This window comes from Diabrotica undecimpunctata, chromosome 8, assembly GCF_040954645.1.
Source record: "Diabrotica undecimpunctata isolate CICGRU chromosome 8, icDiaUnde3, whole genome shotgun sequence".
Classification (NCBI taxonomy): domain Eukaryota; kingdom Metazoa; phylum Arthropoda; class Insecta; order Coleoptera; family Chrysomelidae; genus Diabrotica; species Diabrotica undecimpunctata.
The window spans coordinates 6,913,751-6,935,845 of record NC_092810.1 but is presented as its reverse complement, the minus strand read 5'-3'; the positions used below and the strand labels follow the sequence as shown (position 1 = coordinate 6,935,845).

The 22,095-nt window shown below is 30.9% G+C and overlaps 2 protein-coding genes across 3 annotated transcripts in view; both read right to left on the bottom strand.

Annotated features, from left to right (window-relative positions):
• The window catches only part of LOC140449213 (cytoglobin-1-like), a 69,493-nt gene extending 52,779 nt beyond the window's left edge, over positions 1–16,714 (bottom strand). The window contains exon 1 of one of the 2 annotated variants that reach the window (XM_072542390.1): positions 16,565–16,714. The gene's annotated coding sequence lies outside the window, so the exon portion shown is untranslated. Of the gene's footprint in view, positions 1–11,692; positions 11,998–16,564 lie in introns of those variants that run through there. The other variant, XM_072542391.1, reaches the window with a different exon arrangement.
• Positions 1–22,095, bottom strand: part of LOC140449215 (cytoglobin-1-like) — a 63,477-nt gene that overhangs the window by 41,144 nt on the left and 238 nt on the right. The window lies entirely within an intron of this gene.

Below are 22,095 nucleotides of genomic sequence, written 5' to 3'. Positions count from 1 at the left end.
AAGAAAAATCACTAGAATACAACAAACCAGCATATCTATGTAAGAAGGCATTTGGCCGGGTCAAAATATCTACCAAAACAACACAATAAAAGTAAAAGTAGAAAAAGAACTAACCGACCGTATTGAAGCTGGCAATTTAATAAGATAGTGGGATTCCCAGAGTTCTCTATTGCTCAAGCTGATCATGGATGAGATAATAAAAAAATAAGAACTAAAAAAGGATACCACATGGAAGAAAAACAACTTTAAATAATCTGCTACTCAGACGACGCAATACTACTCTCTCCAAGTGAAGATGATTTACAACTTATGCTGCAGCAATTTAATATAACCGCCAGAAAATTTAACACGTTAATTTCCCCAACAAAGACAAAATGCTTGGTTATAACAGCAAATTTACTAAGATGTAAATTGGAGCTGGAAGGTCAGATAGTAGAACAAGTCATGGAGTTTAAATATCTAGGCATCACATTAGCTAGCTACGGAAAGCTCGAAACTGAAATGGAAGATCAAGTGGATAGAGCAAACAGAGCCGCAGGCTACCTGAACGAAACAATATGGAGAAATAAAAATATCGGGAAAGAAATAAAGGCCAAAATTTACAAAACAGTCATCAGACCAATAATGGCATACGCGATACAAACACGACCTGACACAGAGAGGACAAAAAGGATGTTAGAAACAGAAGAAATAAAAACACTTAGAAAAATTTATTGTAAGACACTATAGGACAAAGCTAGAAGTACAGATATACGATGTAGATGCAAAGTGGAGAACACCAAGGACTTGGTAAGAAATAGGAAAAGACGGAAGATGCTTAGGAAGAGAAATGAACCCATAAAGAGAATAATTGATGAAAGCGAAGAAGTCAAAATGAACAAAAGCGGCCATGAATCTGATGCCGCTTGACTCTACAGCAATGAATTATATATCCAAAAATGGAGAGATCTGGATTCGTTGTCAAAAGTGTAGCAGTTGGTGCCATACAAAACGTGCAGGTGTAGAGAGAAAAATGAAAGTAAGTGTGAATTATGCATATAAATGTTTTTTTACTACTAAATAGAGTTTTTAAGTTCTTTTGCAGTTTTCTTTTATTTATTTTGAAATATTTAACTTGTAGGTCAAAATAAACCAGAAAAAACAAAGTACATATGTTATCATACCGACTATTCAGGTATTATGGCATAGTTTGCTTTTTTCAAATTGGACTGTCAAAGTCTTAGTTTTGTTTTACTTATCAAAATCTTTTGTAATTACAAACAGTAACGTATTACTAACTTTTTTATGATAAAAAGAGTCTTTTATCTTATTTATCTTATTTTATTTGTTTAAGGAATTTTAAAGACTTTTGTTAGAGATACCAACACAGACTGGTCTCCCCTGCCTAATGGCGTTAGAATAGCCACCTCTATGTAAAAACTGCAATATATCACTAACAGTTAAGCATATTCTCACATCTGTATCACACAAGCACAAGAGGAATTTGTAAAACCTATTAAAGTTTTTACGAGAAGTAAATCTGTTTATCAAAATGTCTACTATCAGCCCAGTCTGGTAAAAAAAAAGGTCGAAAAATTTTTCGCAGATATCTGAAGCTTTTAAGACATAGGGGAGTTATTAGATGACGAATAGATGAAAAAGTACTCGTATTTACCTTGTGTTTTTTTTAAAAATAATTTATGGTCACAATTTGATTTTTTGTCTATAAGTTTTTTCTCTTATATTTTACATAAACAATGTTTATATCATTGTTTTATATCAAGAATATCTTTATTTTCCGGTTTTTTAAATTCAAATTGATAAATAATTTACGGAGATATTTGCAAAAAAGCAGTTTTTTGCACTAATTTATAAATTTTATTAATTTTTTAATAACAAAATAAAATGTTATTAATACATTTGAACATCGAGGAATTATCGTCTTTTAAATTTGTGCGAAATTTCCCCCTGATCATCGGTCAAATAGTTTAAAAGTTATTTAATTTATTTATCCCTGAGGCTAAACATTTAAACTATTGAACTTGCTCTATTAATGATGCTAGACACATTTAGCAAATTTCATAGCATTCTTTAAGACTTAAACTATCTCAGAAATTAAATGCATATTGCGTTTTCATCGAAATTATGTACAAAATAAACGTTTGAAAAAGGGGTATGTTTTTTACTTATAAACAATTGTAATAACTTCTATATTTTTCAAGCTACAGACTTGTACGTACAAACATTGGATAGCTGGTAAAAAAACTCACATTAAAAAAAACCTTCTATGACCAATAGAACGAAGTTAGGGACTATTTTTTAAAAAATCCTAATGAAAATCTAAACTTTATATTAAAACTTATAGCTATAAAATTGATCCAATTTTTCGAAACTTACAGCCCTTCGAACCGAAGGTACTTTCGAAAGATCGACATAGGAAAGTGGAGGGGATGACTGTTTCAGATCCGTTTTTTTTTCGAGATCGGAACTTCAAATTGCAACACGTAGGGAAAATTTACATTATCTCGGCTTCTATTGCAACTAGAAGCCTCTTTTTTTAATCTGGGGTAGTTCGTCGAAATATGAATAACTACATAGTTTTCACTGGTCGGGAAATACGGGCAACCTCGGAAAAATTGAGTCCATTTGAAATTCAACGTAAAAACTTAATTTTTTTTTTAATTTGGCTGGAGTAGTCTGTCGCAGTAATAATGATGACATAATTTTCACCCTCCGAAAATCTCGGAAAATCCCAGAAAATCAACATAATTATAATTAATATAAGGTACATAATAATATAATGTGTACAAAATTACCTGAAATTTAATTTATAAAATATTTAATTATTATTACATCATTGATATAAAATTAAAATATAAGTATGTTGATTTTCTGGGATTTTCCGGGATTTTCCGAGATTTCGGGGGGGGGGGGTGAACTGCGACTATGTTTTTGCGGTGAATTTCAAATGGACTCAATTCAATTTTCCGAGGTTTTCCGTAGTTATTCATATTTCAACGAGCTACCCCAGATTAAAAAAAAGATGCTTCTAGCTGCAATGGAAGCCGAGATAATGTAAATTTTTCCTACGTTTCAATTTGAAGTGCCGATCTCGAAAAAACAAGAAGCTGAAACAGTTATCCCCTCCACTTTCCTATGTCGGTCTTTCAAAGGGCTGGAAGTTTCGAAAGATTGGATGAATTTTATAGCTTTATGTTTCAATATAAAGTTTAGATCTTCATTTAAAATTTGTGCAAATTTTACTTATTAATGATTATAAACAATGGAGATATGATTTTTTAAAAAATAGTCCCTAACTTCCTTCCTATTGGTCATAGAAGGTATTTTTTTAAATGTGATGTTATGATATTTGCTAAATATGTCTAAACTATTTGAAAGATCGGGGGGAAATTTTGTACAAATTTAAAAGACGCTAATTCCTCGATTTTCAAATGTATTAATAAAATTTTATTTTGTTAATAAAAAAATTAGTAAAATTAATAAATTAGTGCAAAAAACTGGTTTTTTGCAAATATCTTCGTAAATTATTTATCAAATTTAATTTAAAAACGGGAAAATAAAGATATTCTTGATATAAAAAAATGATAGAAATATTGTTTATGTAAAATATAAGGAAAAAAACTTATAGACAAAAAATCAAATTGTGACCATAAAATATTGTTTAAAAAAAACGCAAGGTAAAAATACGAGTACTTTTTCATCTATTCGTCATGTAGTAACCCCCACCTATGTCTTAAAAGCTTCAGATAACTGCAAAAAAATTTGCCGTGAAATCGATGATTTTTGCATAACCAGACTGGTCTACATTAATATAACCTGCTGCATTAATTTTTAATTAATATTTATTATAATGAAATTATTTAAGTGACAATAATTTCTGTAGTTAAGACACAATAAATAAATTTAAAGTTCAAGAATCTTTATTACTTGCCTCTGATTGCAGGTTTCAACATCTTTTTACATAATATAAGTAAAACTATTTTATACCCAATGTATATTTACTCGATAAGTGAGAATATTGTCGCAAATATCCTCTTTTATCTCTAGTTCTTTAATTGCTTTGTACAAGGCAGGAAGTACTTTATCTCCATATCTTGATCCGTTCATGTTTTTTTTTTAATAAAATTGTCATGCACTGTCGTGAACCGAATTGGAAATAACTGTTCGCCCTTGAATTGGGTCATCATGCGAATTAGCAATGGGACTGTGCGATTTTGGAGAGCATTGTTTTCCTTGACATAGAGAGTATATATGTTATTAATATCGATTAGTACGTACAACGTTTTTGGACTATGAATTTTGGTAATTAAATTCGTATCGAGCTAGCATTTATATAACTCTTTAAATTTTAAATATGTTAGCTTTTTATGGTGATAAAATACGTTCATATTTCCTTTAAAGGCCAATTAATTTAGATTTTTACTGGACGTAATTGTACACACGAGTTTGACAGTTGAAATGTGTATTATGACATATTAAAAAAGGCTCTTATCTAGGCATTTAACATTTTTTTAAATGAAAATGTGTTTAAACAAACAGTCAAAAGATTTTAAAATCTTTTATGCCAGCAAATAACTTTTTCAAAAAAAAGATAAAGAAAATGAAATATGGTAAATTAAAATCGGATAATAAACAAAAAGGTGCAAAATGAACAACACATTTGCTTTTTTTGATTACCGTAAAATGGGGTGAAGTTGATCCAAAGAGGCGAAATTGATAATTGCGAATGATTCTGAATATCGCACCCTCAGTGCAAGACTGCAGTATCTTAAAATTTTATGAAAATGAAGTAATCATGGAATTCGATTGTAAACATGCATATCTATCCCCTGTAAAACTTTAGTAACTTTCAAATGCTTAACCGGCTAAATATTACAACAACAACAGTTTAACTATTTTGCGTTTTTGTACATAAGTTCCGTGCAAAACTGTTGTAATTCTAATGTAACAGAGTTACAACAGTTTTGCACGGAACATTGCTATGGCTTCGATAACAAGCAATGAAAGGCACAAAAAAGTAAGATATTTGTTATTTTAATATCTATATCTGTGGTGTTTAATTTTAATATACAGCGTGTCTACGTAATCCATTAACGGCCGAGACAATAAACAAAGATTTACGAGACCAATCTATTCATGTAAGTTTTGTGTCCTTTGTGTGACATTATATTTTCCATAAAATGTGTGCGATGTCGTTTGACCATTTATTTATTAGATTGGATTAAAGACACATAAATTAAGACTAATTATTTACAGCCAAAAAGTATTTTTTCTTATGAAAGGAAAAATAGTTATCTTAAAACTTGTGTATTAACAATATTGACAGGTTAAAAATATCTATTCTCAGAAAAGTTGTTCTATAAAAACTAAATCCCAAATTGTATTAAATCTTCATGTAACCTTCCGGGGCGATTGTCTTATCATATTGTCCCCCCGTAATTCCCAACTTTTACTAAGGTAGTGAATTACAATCCTTTTGTTAATCACTGTACTCAAGGTAACTTGATTTGCATATTTTTATTATAGTAATTTTGTTTTGAATTTAAATAAAAATATTGAAAAATTCAAATGGCCAAAAAGAAAGATTTGGTATACTTATGCTATTTGGGTATGATACCAGAAGCTCACCATAGTTTTTATAAAAATATTTTGGCCCAAGATGATATACGAGAAGAAGACAACAACTAAAACAGAATATGTGTCTACACTTTTTACAATTTTCTCCGTGCAAAAGTGTTGTAACTTTGAAATTCCTAATTTTTTGGCATTAGTATTATTTTATTTAAATTTCTATTTTTGGTTAATGTAATATAGGCTGAAAAGCATGCAAAATCATAATTAAATGTTAATTTTTCTTAAAAATTGTGTCTTATTTCACCGATATTAGCACGAAAATAAACAAAATCGTCTTTATCTCGAAACTTAATTATTCTGATTTACTGCAGTCTTGCACTGAGGGTGCAATATTTTAATTTTCCCTGAAATCTAAGAACTTTAACGAACGGTTGACAACGTCCTAGGTCCTGGTCCTGGTCCTGGGTCCTACCCATCTTAGAATCGTCCTAATGATATCCAATCTACGACAGAAGAGGCACTAAAAAAAGAAGAAGAAGCTCAAGATAGAGCACAATGGACAAAAATGAGGGAGGCCTATGTCCAGTGGTGAACGCAAAGGGCTGGGTGATGATGATGATGATTGTATTTCGACAAAAACTCTTTACTGCATTAACTAAGCAATACTACCATCGAAATAAAAAAGAAAAATAAAATGTTTCCTTAACGAAATGAAAAAAATGTTAACTTATCTTTAAAATTACGGCGATAAACTGATTTTTAAAGAAAAAGTGGACTTGTTGCATTTAGGAAGTTGTAGGATGTAACTGATATGTTCTACGTAATTAAGACAAACATAACCGTTAAAAATAATTATGTACTAGTTGATAAGAATGAAATATGATTGCATAAAAGATATCTGTATACTTATCATTGCAGATTTTTTTGTAGTTCCAGTTATGTAAACTTGGCTTAATTGGATTCCTTTTATAAAAAAGTTAGGTTTATTATTGTTTATATAACAATTTATAAAAAAAATTCTAAACGCTATTTACATCTATCGCTTAAAGTATATTTTAACGTTTAGGTAGGATTTTTTTTACGCTCAGAACTTTTGTAAATATCTTTTTTCTTCAAACGTCAAATAATGATGACATTACTTATCTAACTTGATCCTGTCAAAGTTTGATGTCTCCGCCGGCAGCAGTTTTTTTCCCATTTCTTTACGGCGGAGGGAAAAATGTTGTCATGGCAACAATATGAAACATGTCACAAAGCAACAATACAAATGTCATTAATAACAATTAAACATCATTTTTATTTATAGTAATATTAAAAGTACAATTAGTTAATGAGGCATTTTCAAAATTGAAACCGTGCAAAAATGTTCCCGACTCTTGATACGCATTGGTAATTGTTGATGATACTGATGGTCGAGAACAACTTTCAGCAATCATTCCCGATGTTGGCGAATCATGAGGGTTTAAAATTTTTTGAGCATTATCGTTCTTATTTCTTATTGAATCCTCTATATATCCTTCGGCAACCGTGCTTGATTTCCAGCCCCCATGTCGTTTGAGGCATTCTAGATTTCCGCCTCCATCAATTAAAAGTGTTGCTGAAGTTCATCGTAAAGAGTGACCCGTGTATGCGCTTGCATCGTTTAAATTTAAATAACTACACATCATTCAAATTCGACGTGCAGTAAAAGTAAACAAAACCAGGCTATGCTACGTAAGACTCCATAGGCGTGCGGTTTTGCTTTCATATTTCCTATCAAATTAATAAAACAGTATGTACAATTAAAGATTTGTTTACTATGAACAACGAAGATAAAATATACAATGTTAGTATTATTTTCAAGGAAATTCAAAATTAGCTTCACTACTGTAAAATAAAAAGACACTTATGGTTTGACAAAAATAATAAAGCAGTAATTGCAACGTTGTTTTGACACTTAAACGATCGAAATCGAAACATCAAATACACTTATTTTTTAAAGTAAATTGTGTAAAATCAATAGAAAATGACTAATTAACATAGGCGTCGCAATTCTCACAATTTAAACCAGCGTTAACTTTTGTTTTTTTAGTATAATTTTTTTAATATAAAATTTTCGTTTATGACAAATATTTTAAGTTGCTGCATTGGATTTCCTTGAAAACCATACTAACATTGCATATTTTATATTTGTTATTCATAGTAAACAAAACTGTAATTTTACATATTGTTTTAATAATTTAATACGAAAGCAAAACCGTATGCCAAATTTTGATTTATTGACTAAGAAGGCTTCTGGCTGAGTACAAAATAAACAACTGATCAAATCCTATCACGCGATATAGAAAATGAAAGGAAGGATATAACGAATATATTAAGATAGAAAATCAATTACACATCTTAATAGATTCGTTATATCGTCCCTTTTCATTTGCCTCAGCCAGAGGCCTTCCTTAAGTCAATAAATCAAAATTTGTCTATAGTAAATTTATTTTCATTCATAGTGCTTTATGATATCTCGTACGTAACTATACGTTCTATATAATCAAGATCCTGTGTAGTGCCATTTTGGTAGTCGCCATGTTTTTTTCTATCTTAATATATTCGTTATATACTCCCCGTTTAATAAATATCGACAACCGAGTTGAAGAAAGCGGATATTCAAAAGTGGCTGCAATCAAAAGTTTTGACAATTCAGTTCTAAAAGTCGAGCTTTTGACTATTGTGAATAAACATAAAAAAAATACACTATTGTAAGCATATTGTAGATGAAATGGGTAAAGAAAAAAGAAGGTATTCACAGGCACTTGAGGTAGATTCTGAGTAAAATATTACCTAAGTTACACTTTGAGTTTTTTGTTTTATTTATTACTCAGATATGTTGAATGTTTTTATTTTTGACAAGATTTTTCTGACCTTTGCATAGGTTTTTGCTTTGAAATTTCGATTTCCTTAAACCAACGAATGGAGTGCCATTAAGAGCTCAGTTCACGAGTGGCAACTTCGTTTCAACCTTAAATATTACGTTTAATTTTAAAACATTTTTACACATTTAATGTAATTGTATTTTAATTCCGTGCATTACAATAACGGATTCACGTTATTATGTTGTTGAAAAACCTCATTCTAACATGTTTATTCAGTTATTTTCAGTTCTGTTATTCCTGTGAACGACTTATGCTACGATGTCTACTTCATATTTTCATATGTATTTCATAATACAGGAAAATATAGGTTTATACATCGTTAAAATCATGATGTGGGAGTGCCCCTCGTAACAATCATACTGTTGACGGTTTATTTATACTTACTGCAGCTCTATCTTGTATTTAGTGTAGAAATGTTTAGAAAGGTTTTCGAAGCCCCGCCCATTGTAACGTTAGAGGTGAGGTAGTCCATTAATAAACACAACTGACCGTTTCCACTAAACAGACTCGAGTTTCAAAAACTCGGGACTCGAAAAACAAAACGAACTGTTTCAAAACACGCCAGTCTTTAGTAAAATTTGTGAAAAGTTGCTATTTTGTTTTATTGGATACGAGTTTGTGTTTTGTTTTGTTTTTATTTTGTCCGTTTGGTGGGAAACCGCCATTAGATATTACATTTAATTTTAAAACAATTTTTACATATTTAATTTAATTTTATTAATTCAATGCATTACAATAACGAATTCGCATATTATGTTGTTGGAAAACCTCATTCTAACATTTATTAAATTAATTGTATCTTTGTTATTCTTCTGATCATAAAATATAAATGATAACATTTATTATAAATATAAATGAATAAATTCAAGCACTGTAATACCCTGACGCACGCCCTGGCTAAAATATTATCACTAGAACAACAGTGGTCCAATTAAGTTATAGCAATTCTTCCGCGTACAAGGACTACTAAATGATATGGTATGCTGAGTTTCGTATACGATGTCTATTTATATAGTTTATGAGGTGGATATTATGTACGTTTATACATTGTAAATCGTGATTTGGGAGTGCTCCTCGTAATATTCATACTGTTGATAACGTGTGTTGGTTTGTTTACTGCTACTGCATCTTTAAGATAAATTTGGTTTAGCTACTTTTTGGGCTACTGCGCTGATCGAATGTATTCCCATAACGCTTCGGTAACACTTTCCATTTTGGTACTTGATAAAAAATCGGTTTTCTGTGAAATTTTCAGGCCGCAGTGATGCATACTTTTTATACAGTTTAATGTAGTTTTGACCAACTATCGTAAAATATCTAATTTGTCGTGTTTTACTGTCTGGGATTTTGATAATTATTACATTTTGTTTATCCTCAATGTCCACAGTCTTCATTTTTACCATTTTGTCGCATCGACAGGCGCCGGTAACCCCAATTAACAAAACAATCTGAAATATTTTTATAATTTAGTAGAGTATACTACATGCTTTGCAACATAATTTTTTTTACCTTTAATCCTAAATACTACTTATCTGGCGCTTTAAACAAAAATTTATCAAACTCGTCTTTAGTGAAAACTTTAGACTTCTTTGCAGTATATCCTTCGCTTGTTTTTTTCAGAAAGGCACGTAACTTTAAAAATTTGCTTATATCCACATTTTTTCTAATAACTAACTCGGATTTTATCATAGAGTATCGTGACCACATTGTAGAAGATTTCCATTTATTTTCATTTTCCATTATATTAAAATATGCCAGTAAAACGTCTTCGGTAACTTGCCGTACTCCTCTTGTATCGCACCACTCTTGGAAGTGCTTGTACGCTAACCGATACTTTATTCCGGACTTGGAGGGCCCCAAACGTGCTACTGCATCATTAGCCGCAGACTCATATTCGTTTAGGTTTTCCATTTTCGCACTAAATTTGCGCTTGCGGTTGCAACAACAATAAGCTGTCTTTAATAATTGCAAACAACTGTCAAACAACTGTAACCAGGGAGACGCAAATCCCACCGACGACTTAATTATTTTAATTTCTAACATCTAGACGACTTTGATAGTTGTCACAGTTAATTTCGAGTAAAAATAGCGTATGAATTGTACTATTTATGGTTGAAAATTGCTATGTTTGAAGAAAAAATAGTATACTTTATTCGGCAAAGAAGCGACTTTTCTTGACTTGCCCTCTATTATCGGGCGCGTCAAGAAAAGTCATGCTTCTCCGCCTCATAAAGTAATATACTAAAATTATGATATTGTAAAGAATGTTTTTTCATTACAGCAAGTTCTAATGAAGCCCAAAATTATGTGGCGAAAGCTTGACTTTTAATAAAAGACACTCACTTAGAAGCACCCGTTTTTTTGCTTCCTTAGTATTGGGTCGTTCCCGGTTACCGTCAACCGTCTGTGTTTACCAGTAACCAGTTACTGTCTTTGACTTTCTTTATATATATATATATATATATATATATATATATATATATATATATATGTATATTTGGGTATTACATGCAGTAACCTTGTTCATTAGATTTTATTATGCTTTGCAATTTGGTTAAATTTTTGATACATACACATATGTATCCTGACAAAAAAGACAAAATTAAGAATAAGTATATTAGAGGAAGTTTAGGATTGCGCCAATTGATACCATAATGAGCTTAGGTTGAGATTGCTGATCTGTAGATTCCCCCTTCGGGCGCTCTCAGCTGAATGGGAGAACAAAATTTATTTTACCTATTCGGCAGCTGAGTGATCAAGCATACACAATCCGGGCGGGAAGTCAATTACTTAAGTCGGTGACTCGCTGTCCGGACACACACATTTTGGGATACAAGTCCTAAGTCATGTAAAAAATAAATTCAGTCATTTTTTACTATAACATCAAGTGGCTTAAACATATAAAGTAAAACAGAGGATGTTCCATTATCCAAGGCATCCAAAGTAACTTTCAGTAGAAAGCCACCTCATTCGTTATGTCCTGCGATGGGAAGAGGTGATTGATTATATCTTGGGGGTTAATTAGGATTTCATTACGGAGTGTGACCGATTTGACCTTCGAACATGTGGGTCCCACTGTTCCATTGGAACACACATGTCACAATACGGAGTTGGGGTTGTACAAAAAATCCAGACGTCCAGTCTATACCGTAATTGACTTACTAAGTAACTAAAAGGTAAAACCAACAAAAAACTCATTTAACATTACTTACCCTGAAAATTGGATTGTAGTCTGAAGAATAAACAGTTATCGTTGATTAAATAGTCACCACAATTCACTTTAACAACAACCGATTGTTTTTGTAATTTTAAATGTTTTGTTGATATAAAACAGTTATTTATTTATATTTATATTAATATTTTCACCATCCTCTCGTATATAAATTAGTTAGACAACTGAAAAATACAATATGTTGTGATACAACCGTACAGAATGATTCAAATCTTCGCAAGGCTCTACCTACATAGTTGGATTGCTAAAAGCATTCAAACAGTTGTATTTATTGTCCAACTTAATGTTTTCAATTCACTTTCAATGTGTTAACACAGGTTGAGGTTATTCTAGTTAAAAATATCATTGTTGACGTCATATTTCATATTAAATGTTCCGTATATTAATAGATTGTATGAAAAAATGAGCAGCTATATATAAGTGATGTATGGTAGTTCTTCAGCTTTTTTTAAATAGACAGATGGACATCATTGCGACATACGGAAACTAAATAGTTGACATCCACATTGATTGTGTGTCGTTATTCTCAAGAGGGTATAAGTCAAAGTGTATATTCTTATAAATTATTAAGGAAATACGGTACATCTATACAACTGTACTGTGAAGAGACGAAAAGCGTATCCATCGATTTAAGAAGATGGAATATTAACATTAGATAACCTAATATAATTGTTATCAGAAATTCATGAAGCATTTATATGCAATCAAAAATGTTCAGCCATATTCTTTGATGTAAAAAAGGCTTTTGATACAGTATGGCGCTATGATATTTTAACTACACTCCACAATTGGAAGAGTCACGGTAACATGATTGCTTTTATTTCAAACTTTCTACGGCAACGATATTTCCAAGTTTGAATTAATAACCATTTGTCTGAATCTGTGAATCTAAATTACCGAAAATCGGAATTCCACAGGACTCGTATCTAAGCGTAGCCCTATTTTTAATTGCTATTAACAATGTTTTGTCGTACTACAATGGCACAGTTAAAACTTTTTTGTAATTCTGGTAATTCTAGCAAGAAATAGACACATATTATCTGCTCATAATCGTATTGCTGCAGTTCTTAAGTCGATAAAATCGTGGTCTAAAAATATTGGGCTCCAGTTTTCCCCTACAAAAACCAAAGCTATACATTTTTAACGAAAATCAAATCCACAAAAGATCCCAAATCTATTTTTATACAATTCTCCTATAGAATATACAAAAGAAATAAAATTCCTAGAGATGCAACTGGACTCAAAATTAAGCTGGACAAGTCATATACACTCGCTGAGACTATCGTGCCAAGCTGGACTAAACATTATGAAATCTGTATCACATAAAAATTGTGGAGCAAATTTTTCAGCTCTCTATTTTTTATAGAGAGCTTTAATTACATCAAAACTGGACCACGGATGTGTTTTGTATAACTCCGCAGACCAAGCATTGCTCAAAACCTTGGATACTCGTCAGAGTTCAGCCGTTAGACTTGCTCTTGGAGCATATTGCACCAGTTCTGTGGACAGTCTACTCTGTGAAGCTGGAAAGCCACCCTTAAACCTAAGCAGAAAATACTTTACTCTATCGTATGTCTTAAATATAAAATCTAACCCAACTCCTATAAAATCCAGCTCTCCATCACGCTTTTGCTAACAGGTTCCAGGAAGTCTATCAAAAAAGAAATAGGGATCCTGTACCTTTGAACGAGCTAATAGATACTTATTAGATTTTAATATTGAACTACCTCCCATTTAACCTACCTGTGAAATTTAATTTTTTTGTCTACCTTCGATGTGATTGTTGAAAAAAATAATGTCAAATTGTTAGGCATAACAGTTGACAACACATTGACTTGGTATAACCATATTGACCATCTGAAAGGTAAATCTTCTGGTACCTTATTTTTACTCAGACAATTAAAACTTGTTACAAGTGTTGATGCCTTGAAAATAACGTACTTTTCTCTTTTCTGGCCACTAAAAAATGTCAACTCCTCTTCTTTATTAATTAACAGGGTGATTTGTGTAATTGACCATTTATTTCATTTTACTGTAGTGTTTATACGGCTCATTTGATTTTTTTAATTTTTGCATGATACAGTACACTACTATCAAGCATTCGACTGGTATTAGCTAAACTAAAAAATTCCAGGACTGGCTTTGGAAAAATTAATTTAGGGATTCGTATTAAATATTACACCCTGTATATATTTTTTTTAAAATGCAATAAGTGATTTTCAAATTACATAAATAGCCAATGAAAACGACATATGCGACAATGTTGTCGCACTTTTATTAAACTTTTAGTGAACGATCAAATCTTACCAAAAATAGAACAACCATAATGAAGTATCAAATTATAAGGTAATTAATTTAAATAAATGTTATAAATTTCAAACATTTTAATTGAAATGACAAACTGAGTCACTGCACAACAAAAAACAGTAACTACTAACAATAACGAAGAACAATTAAAAAAAAACTAAAAATATGTACGTAGTTATGATAAACCCATAAATTAAAACTGGAAAAGATACAATAATGGTAACAAAATAAAAATAATTCAAAATAGATTTTCGAAATGGAACCCTGCAGCCTGTACACATTTTTGTTGCCGAATTGTTAATTGACGTATTGAATTACGGATACTCTGGGGATCGTTTTTAATAGTATTACAACAATGTATAATTCTATCAATTAATTGTTGTCGGTTATTAATATTCACTGCGTAAACTAGTTGCTTCAATCGTCCCCAAATATGGTAATCAACGGGATTAAAATCAGGGGATCTTGAAGGCCACGAAATAGGACCTGCACGTCCTATCCACCTGTTGCCATAAACATTATTGAGATGTTGTCTCACTGCCAGTAAAAAGTGTGGGGGTGCCCCATCATGCTGAAAATACATCCCTCGGATAGCAACGTTCGCGTTGGCAAGCAAATTCGGCAAAATATTTTGTAGAAAGTTCAAATAGACCTGCCCTGTTAAAGGACCATCAAAAAAGTGAGGACCTACTAATTGGTTATTTATGACACCAATCCACACGTTAACCGAAAACCTTAACTGAGAACGACGTTCTCGAATAGCATGGGGATTTTCTTCTGCCCACACATGTGAATTTCGTGAATTATTTATCCCGTCTCTGGTAAATTGGGCTTCATCTGTAAATAGTGTTCTGTATAGCGTTGGTCGATTATTGTTAATCCATCTACAAAATTCCAACCTATCGATCTCATCTCCAGCATGTAGTCGCTGAACCATTTGAATGTGATATGGGTATAGATTATTTTTTTGTAAGACTCTACTTACTTTTGATTGAGTAACATTGAGTTCTCGACTTACTTGTCTAGTGCTTATTGTAGGGTTCATAGTAACGGCGTCCATAATGTCATCTTCCTGCGCTTCATCTACATGTGGCTCTGTTGTTCCACTAGGAAAAGTGCCATTTTCTCGCAAATAATTAAAAACTGACCCAAATGTTGGATGACTGGGAGTTCGACGATTAGGAAATCTCCTGCGATATTCTCTACTAGCAGCCCTACCATTCCCATTACAGAATCCATAAACAAATAATATGTCTGCATATTCTGTGGTCGAAAACTGATGTGGCATTTTGAACGAAAGTAACAAAAGCTCTACCAAAACTAACACAATGTACTTAATGTAGATATGACAGAAGAAATATGTATTCTTGTACACATAAATAACAATTGATAATGACAATAATGACAATGGGTATAAAATATCAAGAAACGTCAAACGGTCAACGCCAACCTTCATTTTAAACTTTTTTAGATTTATTTTTATTTAGTACAGTTGATGCAATGTATTATTATTTGACATAAAATTTTAATCATTTACAATCAACAAAAACTAACACATACAAGAGGTTTGACTTTTTAATCAATTTAATTTATTATTTATCGAAAATAATGCCCCAATACGGATCTATGAGTAAAAATTTAAAATTGAAAAACAATTGATTCTATCGTAGAGATAATACAAAGTGACAGTAAAGATGTTAATTTTCTACGTATTAGATTATGTTGTAGGAACTCATTTTAATTAAAATGTTTGAAATTTATAACATTTGTTTAAATTAATTACCTTATAATTTGATACTTCATTATGGTTGTTCTATTTTTGGTAAGATTTGATTGTTCACTAAAAATTTAATAAGAGTGCGACAACATTGTCGCATTTGTCATTTTCATTGGCTATTTATGTAGTTTGAAAATCACTTATTGCATTTAAAAAAAATTATACAGGGAGTAATATTTAATACGAATCCCCAAATTAATTTTTCCAAAGCCAGTCCTGGAATTTTTTAGTTTAACTAATACCAGTCGAATGCTTGATAGTAGTGTACTGTATCATGCAAAAATTAAAAAAATCAAATGAGCTGTATAAACACTACAGTAAAATGAAATAAATGGTCAATTACACAAATCACCCTGTTAATTAATAAAGAAGAGGAGTTGACATTTTTTAGTGGCCACATGATATGCTCCTTGAGGGACTCTACATATGGTAGAAGTATGTAAAGTTCCTCATGACTCACCCTGTATATTATCTTTTATACTTATACCTACATATAATTGACTTGCTACAAACAAATGTAAAATTTGTAAACATAGTTAAATAAATCTTTAATCTTGAATGTTGAATCTATAATTTTTGTCCAAATAAGCTGTTTTTTCATTAAAACAGCCTAAGATTCCATTAATTCGCACAGTACTGCAGTAAAACTAAGTAAAAGCTGCTGACAAATTTGTAAATTTAATTAAATATTTACAAATAGTTCTAAACAGTAAGTGTAATTATTTATAATTAATTAATAAATAATAATCAAACTTAAAATATGCTCACCCCAAAGGTTAGTTGATAGTTAATAGCGTTTACGTGATAACCACAATTCACTTAACTGCCGATTGTTCAATAGTTCAATAATGTTTTAACTGTGTATCTTTAAGTAATCAACGTTGTATTGTTTATATAGATAAGTCAATATTGCTGCGTCGTGGTCAAGTTGCGCAACATGAAAGATATTTTGCTGCCGTTTTAGATGTGACATATTTTTCATTAATATTATTACCATCAATTAAGCCTTTAAACGATACCGAATAAGTACATAGTTATTTTGGCAACGTACTTAAAGATGTTAATTGGTTAAAACCATAAACACTCATTAATTTCCGCAGTTTGTACTTCCATTGGTTCAATAATTTGTTGGCAAATAATACAAGGCTAGTTTGAGTCTATCGAGTGCATAATATATTATTTATTTCACGTTAATCAGTTACTGACATTAGATGTAACTACAGTAAGTCAATTAAATCATAAGGAAAATTGTTTAATTAAGGATTCTACAAATCTAGCTCAAGTTAAAACTAATTGACCTAGTTTCAATTTTCAGATCTCACTATATAGTCCAGTCGTCAGAGGTTTTTCCTCTAAAAATCATACGAATTAGCTCAATTTTACGATACAAGTAAATTAAGGAACCAACGCATAAGGCAACGCCTGGCAGATGAAATTGGACAACGGATTAATGCATTTTAAAGAACAAATTCTACAAAATACTGCGACGGATAAAAAATGGTTATTAATAGACTTTGGCAAATATGCATATTGCATATTTTGCATATTGTGCATATTTTATGCAAATATTTCATATTTTGGCATATTTGTATAAAAGTTTGCATAAAGTGCATAAAAGTTCAGATTTTTATACTGTATTTGAAAATTTTTAAACATACCAATTTATTTCAATTCTTGTATAAAATTTTGTAGTCATTTTAATCAAGAAATGATCTACGTACGTAATCTCTACAGGTACAAAACATTTACAATTTCAAAGAAGATCAATTTAAGTAGCCCTCAACATTCTTAAAAAGTCTCGGTCAGAGGCATTCAGTTATTGGATAATCGCTAAGGGTTCGCTCATTTGCATTTTATGATCTAATCCCCAAATCTATCTACAATTTATTGTATCTTAACTGCAGGTAAACGGCTAATAGTTTTGTTCCTAATTTAGAGATTTTCCAAAATCTCCCAGTTTATTGAATTAGGTACCTAAACATTTCTAATTTGATGCTCAGATTTGTAAATCATTTTTGTTTTGATATTCAAAGCGTAAACACTCGTTGTGCGTAACAAAAAGGAAGATTGTGATTTTATAATGCCTAAAACAACCAGTGCTTCAACTTGGATTAAACCTTCTAGCTGTCTATGGATATGGGAAAAATCTACTGTTCAGTCTGTGGCAAAATTGTAACTATCTAATATTTTCTATTAAATATCTAATATTTCATACATACAGGGTGTTTTTAAATGACACTTACAACGTTTGACTGTAGATACTTCTCGAAAAATTGAACAAAACGATATAGTTAATGAGGGGTCAAACTTATTTACTTTTCGAGATACAGGGTGTTAAAATTAAAAAAAATTAAATTCTTTTAGTTAATAATAACAATAACTTTAAAACCAATAAAAGTATTTACTTGAAATTTTGTACTCGTAGGTTGTTTTAAAATGAAAAATAGCTTCCTTTAGTGAGAAAAAATTGTCCATGGTACAATACAATGGTGTGTATTTAGAAAAATTTTTCACCTTTACTTTTTTTTATGAAGTCAGCTATTCTAAAACACAATTATTTTTATTGTAATTGAATTAACAAAAAAAAAACTTTTGTTGAATTTTAAAATAAGTTATATGATGTACTAATGGTTAGTAACAAAAACTAATTTGTGGATTAATACTGCATTTAAAACACTTAGCGAGTGTTTTTTTTTCAAACCAGTTATTTGATTAACCAATAACACCTTGTATATTTTTATATTTTAAAGGTTGGGTTAAAATAAAGGTTTTTATTTTTATTTATAGATAGCATGTGAGAAGAAATTTCAGATAGACCAACATGTGAGAACTGCTTCACACATTGCAAAAAAAGGAATAATAGGAGGAAAACATCAAACTTCAATGGCTAAATGTTTCCAATCTACTTCAAAAAAATTAGATGAGCAAGAAACTTTTAATGAAGACTTGTGTCGCGCATTAGTGTCTGCAAACATACCGCTTTCAAAATTAGCAAATGTAAATTTTAGTTCCTTTCTAAAAAAATATTGCAAACTTAATGTTCCAAGTGATCGGTCTCTAAGAAGAAATAATGTGAACGGGCTATACTCGTCGGTGTTAATTAATATTAAGGAAGAAATTGCAGATAAATATTTTTACATATCTGTAGACGAAACCACTGATTCCTCAGGAAAGTATATTGCTCATTTATTGATTGGTGTTCTTAAAGAAGATACCTTACCAAAATCTCATCTTATTTCATGCCAGCAACTTGAGAAAACAAATGCTTTAACAATTTCGCGTTTTATACAAGAAACATTAGCAACTTTTTTTCTTCCGACAACTATTCCTTCTAATAAATTACTGCTTATTTTATCGGATGCTGCTCCTTATATGGTGAAAGCAGGACAAAATTTAAAAATATTTTTCCCAGATTTAATACATGTTACTTGTGTAGCGCATGGATTAAACAGAGTTGCAGAGGAAATACGAAAAAAGTTTCCTCTTGTAAATACCATGATATCCAGTGTCAAAAAAGTATTTCTTAAATCTCCTATAAGAATTCAACTTTATAAAGAAATGCTACCTAACATTCCTCTTCCACCACAACCTATTTTAACGCGATGGGGAACATGGTTAGAAGCAGCTAATTTTTATGCAGATCATTTTGTTAAAATAAAGAACATAATTGATACGCTAACAGATGAAAGTTCCCAATCTCTTTTGGATTCTAAACAAACTTTTCAGAGTAACTTGCTTCAACAAGAACTTTCATTTATAAAATCAAATTTTAGTTTTGTTCAAAAAACAATTACTCAGTTAGAATCACCAAAACTGTCATTGTTCGAAAGTACAGCATTAATAAAAGAATTTGCGTCATGTTGTCGGAACGTTAGAGATAATATTGGAAAAGATATTTTAAAAAAATTTGAAGCTACTATGGAAAAAAATAAAGGTTACCATATTCTTTCTAAAGTAGTCAGTGTTCTAGCTGGAAATATTTCGGAAACAATTAATTTAGAACCAAATGTTTTGGTTAGTTTGAAAAATGCTCCCGTTACATCAGTTGGTGTTGAACGAAGTTTTTCCGTATATAAATATATGTACTCAGACAGAAGCCACAAGTTTTTGTTAGAAAATTTTGAACACCACTTGGTCATTTATTGTTACCATAATTCTAAATAAGTTTATTCATACTTAAAAATGATGTAGTTACTTAAAATAAATGTAAATCTTAATGAATAGTAGGAAATATTTAGTTATGTACACTTTTTTTTTAAATAAAATTGTTACTATTTTACGATTTTTTTATTTATTTGTATGCATATTTTGTAAAATATTTGCATATTTTCGGGTAAACACGTGCATATTTATGCGCATATTTTCTACATTTTTATTTGCATATTTGCCGAAGTCTAGTTATTAATAAAGACAGAAATAGATAAAAGTCAAAAAGAAATTCTAATACCAACCAGATATAAAAAGAAGAATGTTGACGTGCATGTTTGTTAGGTTGATTTGAAAAAGCATTTGACAAAGTAAGACATGAAAAATGAGTTCAAATTCTAAAGACAAAAAACATAGACCATAGGGACTTACGAATAATAACAAACCTCTACTGGAATCAAAGAGCACAAATCGTAATAGATAACGAATCCAGTCCAGAAATTGAAATCAGGAGAGGAGTTAGGCAAGGATGTATTATGTCCCCATTACTATTTAATGTATATAGTGAAGCCATTTTTGAAGAAGCATTACTATCTCAAAGTGAAGGAATAATAACTAACGGAAGATCTATTAACAACAAAACAAGTATGCAGATGACACCGTAATTATGGCAAGCTCAGCTGAACAACTCCAATTACTGATAAACAAAACAAACACTTTCTGTGAAAAGTATGGACTAAAAGTGAATATAAAAAAGACCAAATACATGATAATAACAAAGAAAACAAATATACCAACAAACATACATTTGGGAAATGTACCGATAGAAAGGGTTGATAAATACAAATATTTAGGAACCTGGATTTCAGACAATAATGATCAAAGAAAACAATTCTCTGCAACAAAGACCTTAGATTAGAACTAGGAGTAAGAACACTGAGATGCTACGTGTTTTCGATACTGCAATATGGGCTTGAAAGCTGGACATTAAAGGAAAAACACATAAATAAGTTACAGTAATTTGAAATGTGGTGTTACAGGAGGATGCTTAGAATAGCATGGACACAGAAAAAAACTAACACGGAAGTATTGCGAGAAATGTGCAAAGAATGCGAAATAATAAACACAATAAAAATAAAAAAGTTAGTATCTGGAACACGTAATGAGGGGACAGCGATATGAACTGCTAAGGCTGATAATACAGGGAAAGATAAGAGGAGGAAGGAGTATAGGAAGAAGGAGAGTGTCATGGTTGAAGAATTTAAGGGACTGGTTTAAATACAGTTCTATAGAACTCTTCAGAGCAGCAGTAGATAGAGTAAAGATAGTGATGATAATATCCAACCTCCGATCGGGAGACGGCACTTAAAGAAGAAGCTGAATTTTGCCGAGAATGCCAATTTTGGGATAAAAAAAAATATACAAAAAGTTTAAAACGTCTTTTCAAGGCTTTTCCTTTTTGTTTGGAAAAGTATGTAGTATTTATTTTCATATTTTACATTTTTTTCATATTTTTGATATAATCTCTGTTACCTGTGGTTTCGTCAGTGCCACAAAGCACCCTAAGGTAACTAATCAAGGTGTTAAATGTGTCTTGTGTTCTGGTTCTCACCATTCATATAAATGTTCGTATTTTTTTGTGACTAAACGGTTTCAAGAACTTTTCTCGTTGGTCTCGCGTTTTTCTTCGTTTGTTAACCAACCGTCAAATTTTTATTGTTCCTTTAGACAACCATTTCCTTAAATACCAACATTTCGAATTTTGCTACACAACCACATTTAATGTCCTCGTCCATTTCTTTCCACATGGTTGATACATATCAAATATGTTTTCGCATCTTTCTTAGAATTCGTATTCTGCTAGATACAGGCTCCACAGCCAATTTTATTTCAGTGATATATCAGATCACGCATTTTAGTAATCAGATCCTATAGACATATTCATAGGTGTTGAATTGGTTCTTCGTTTCTAAAATTCTGGTCAAATTCTTGGCGAACCAAATTACCCTGTGGTAGAAACCATTTTTAATTATGTTCTATAAGGGCGAGTCTCTAATGTCTAGTAATGGGTTAAAGCTAGTTAATTCTCGTAATTTATTCACAATTAAATATTTTCTATTTTTGCTACTTTTATTAACAGTCAAAATATTGCA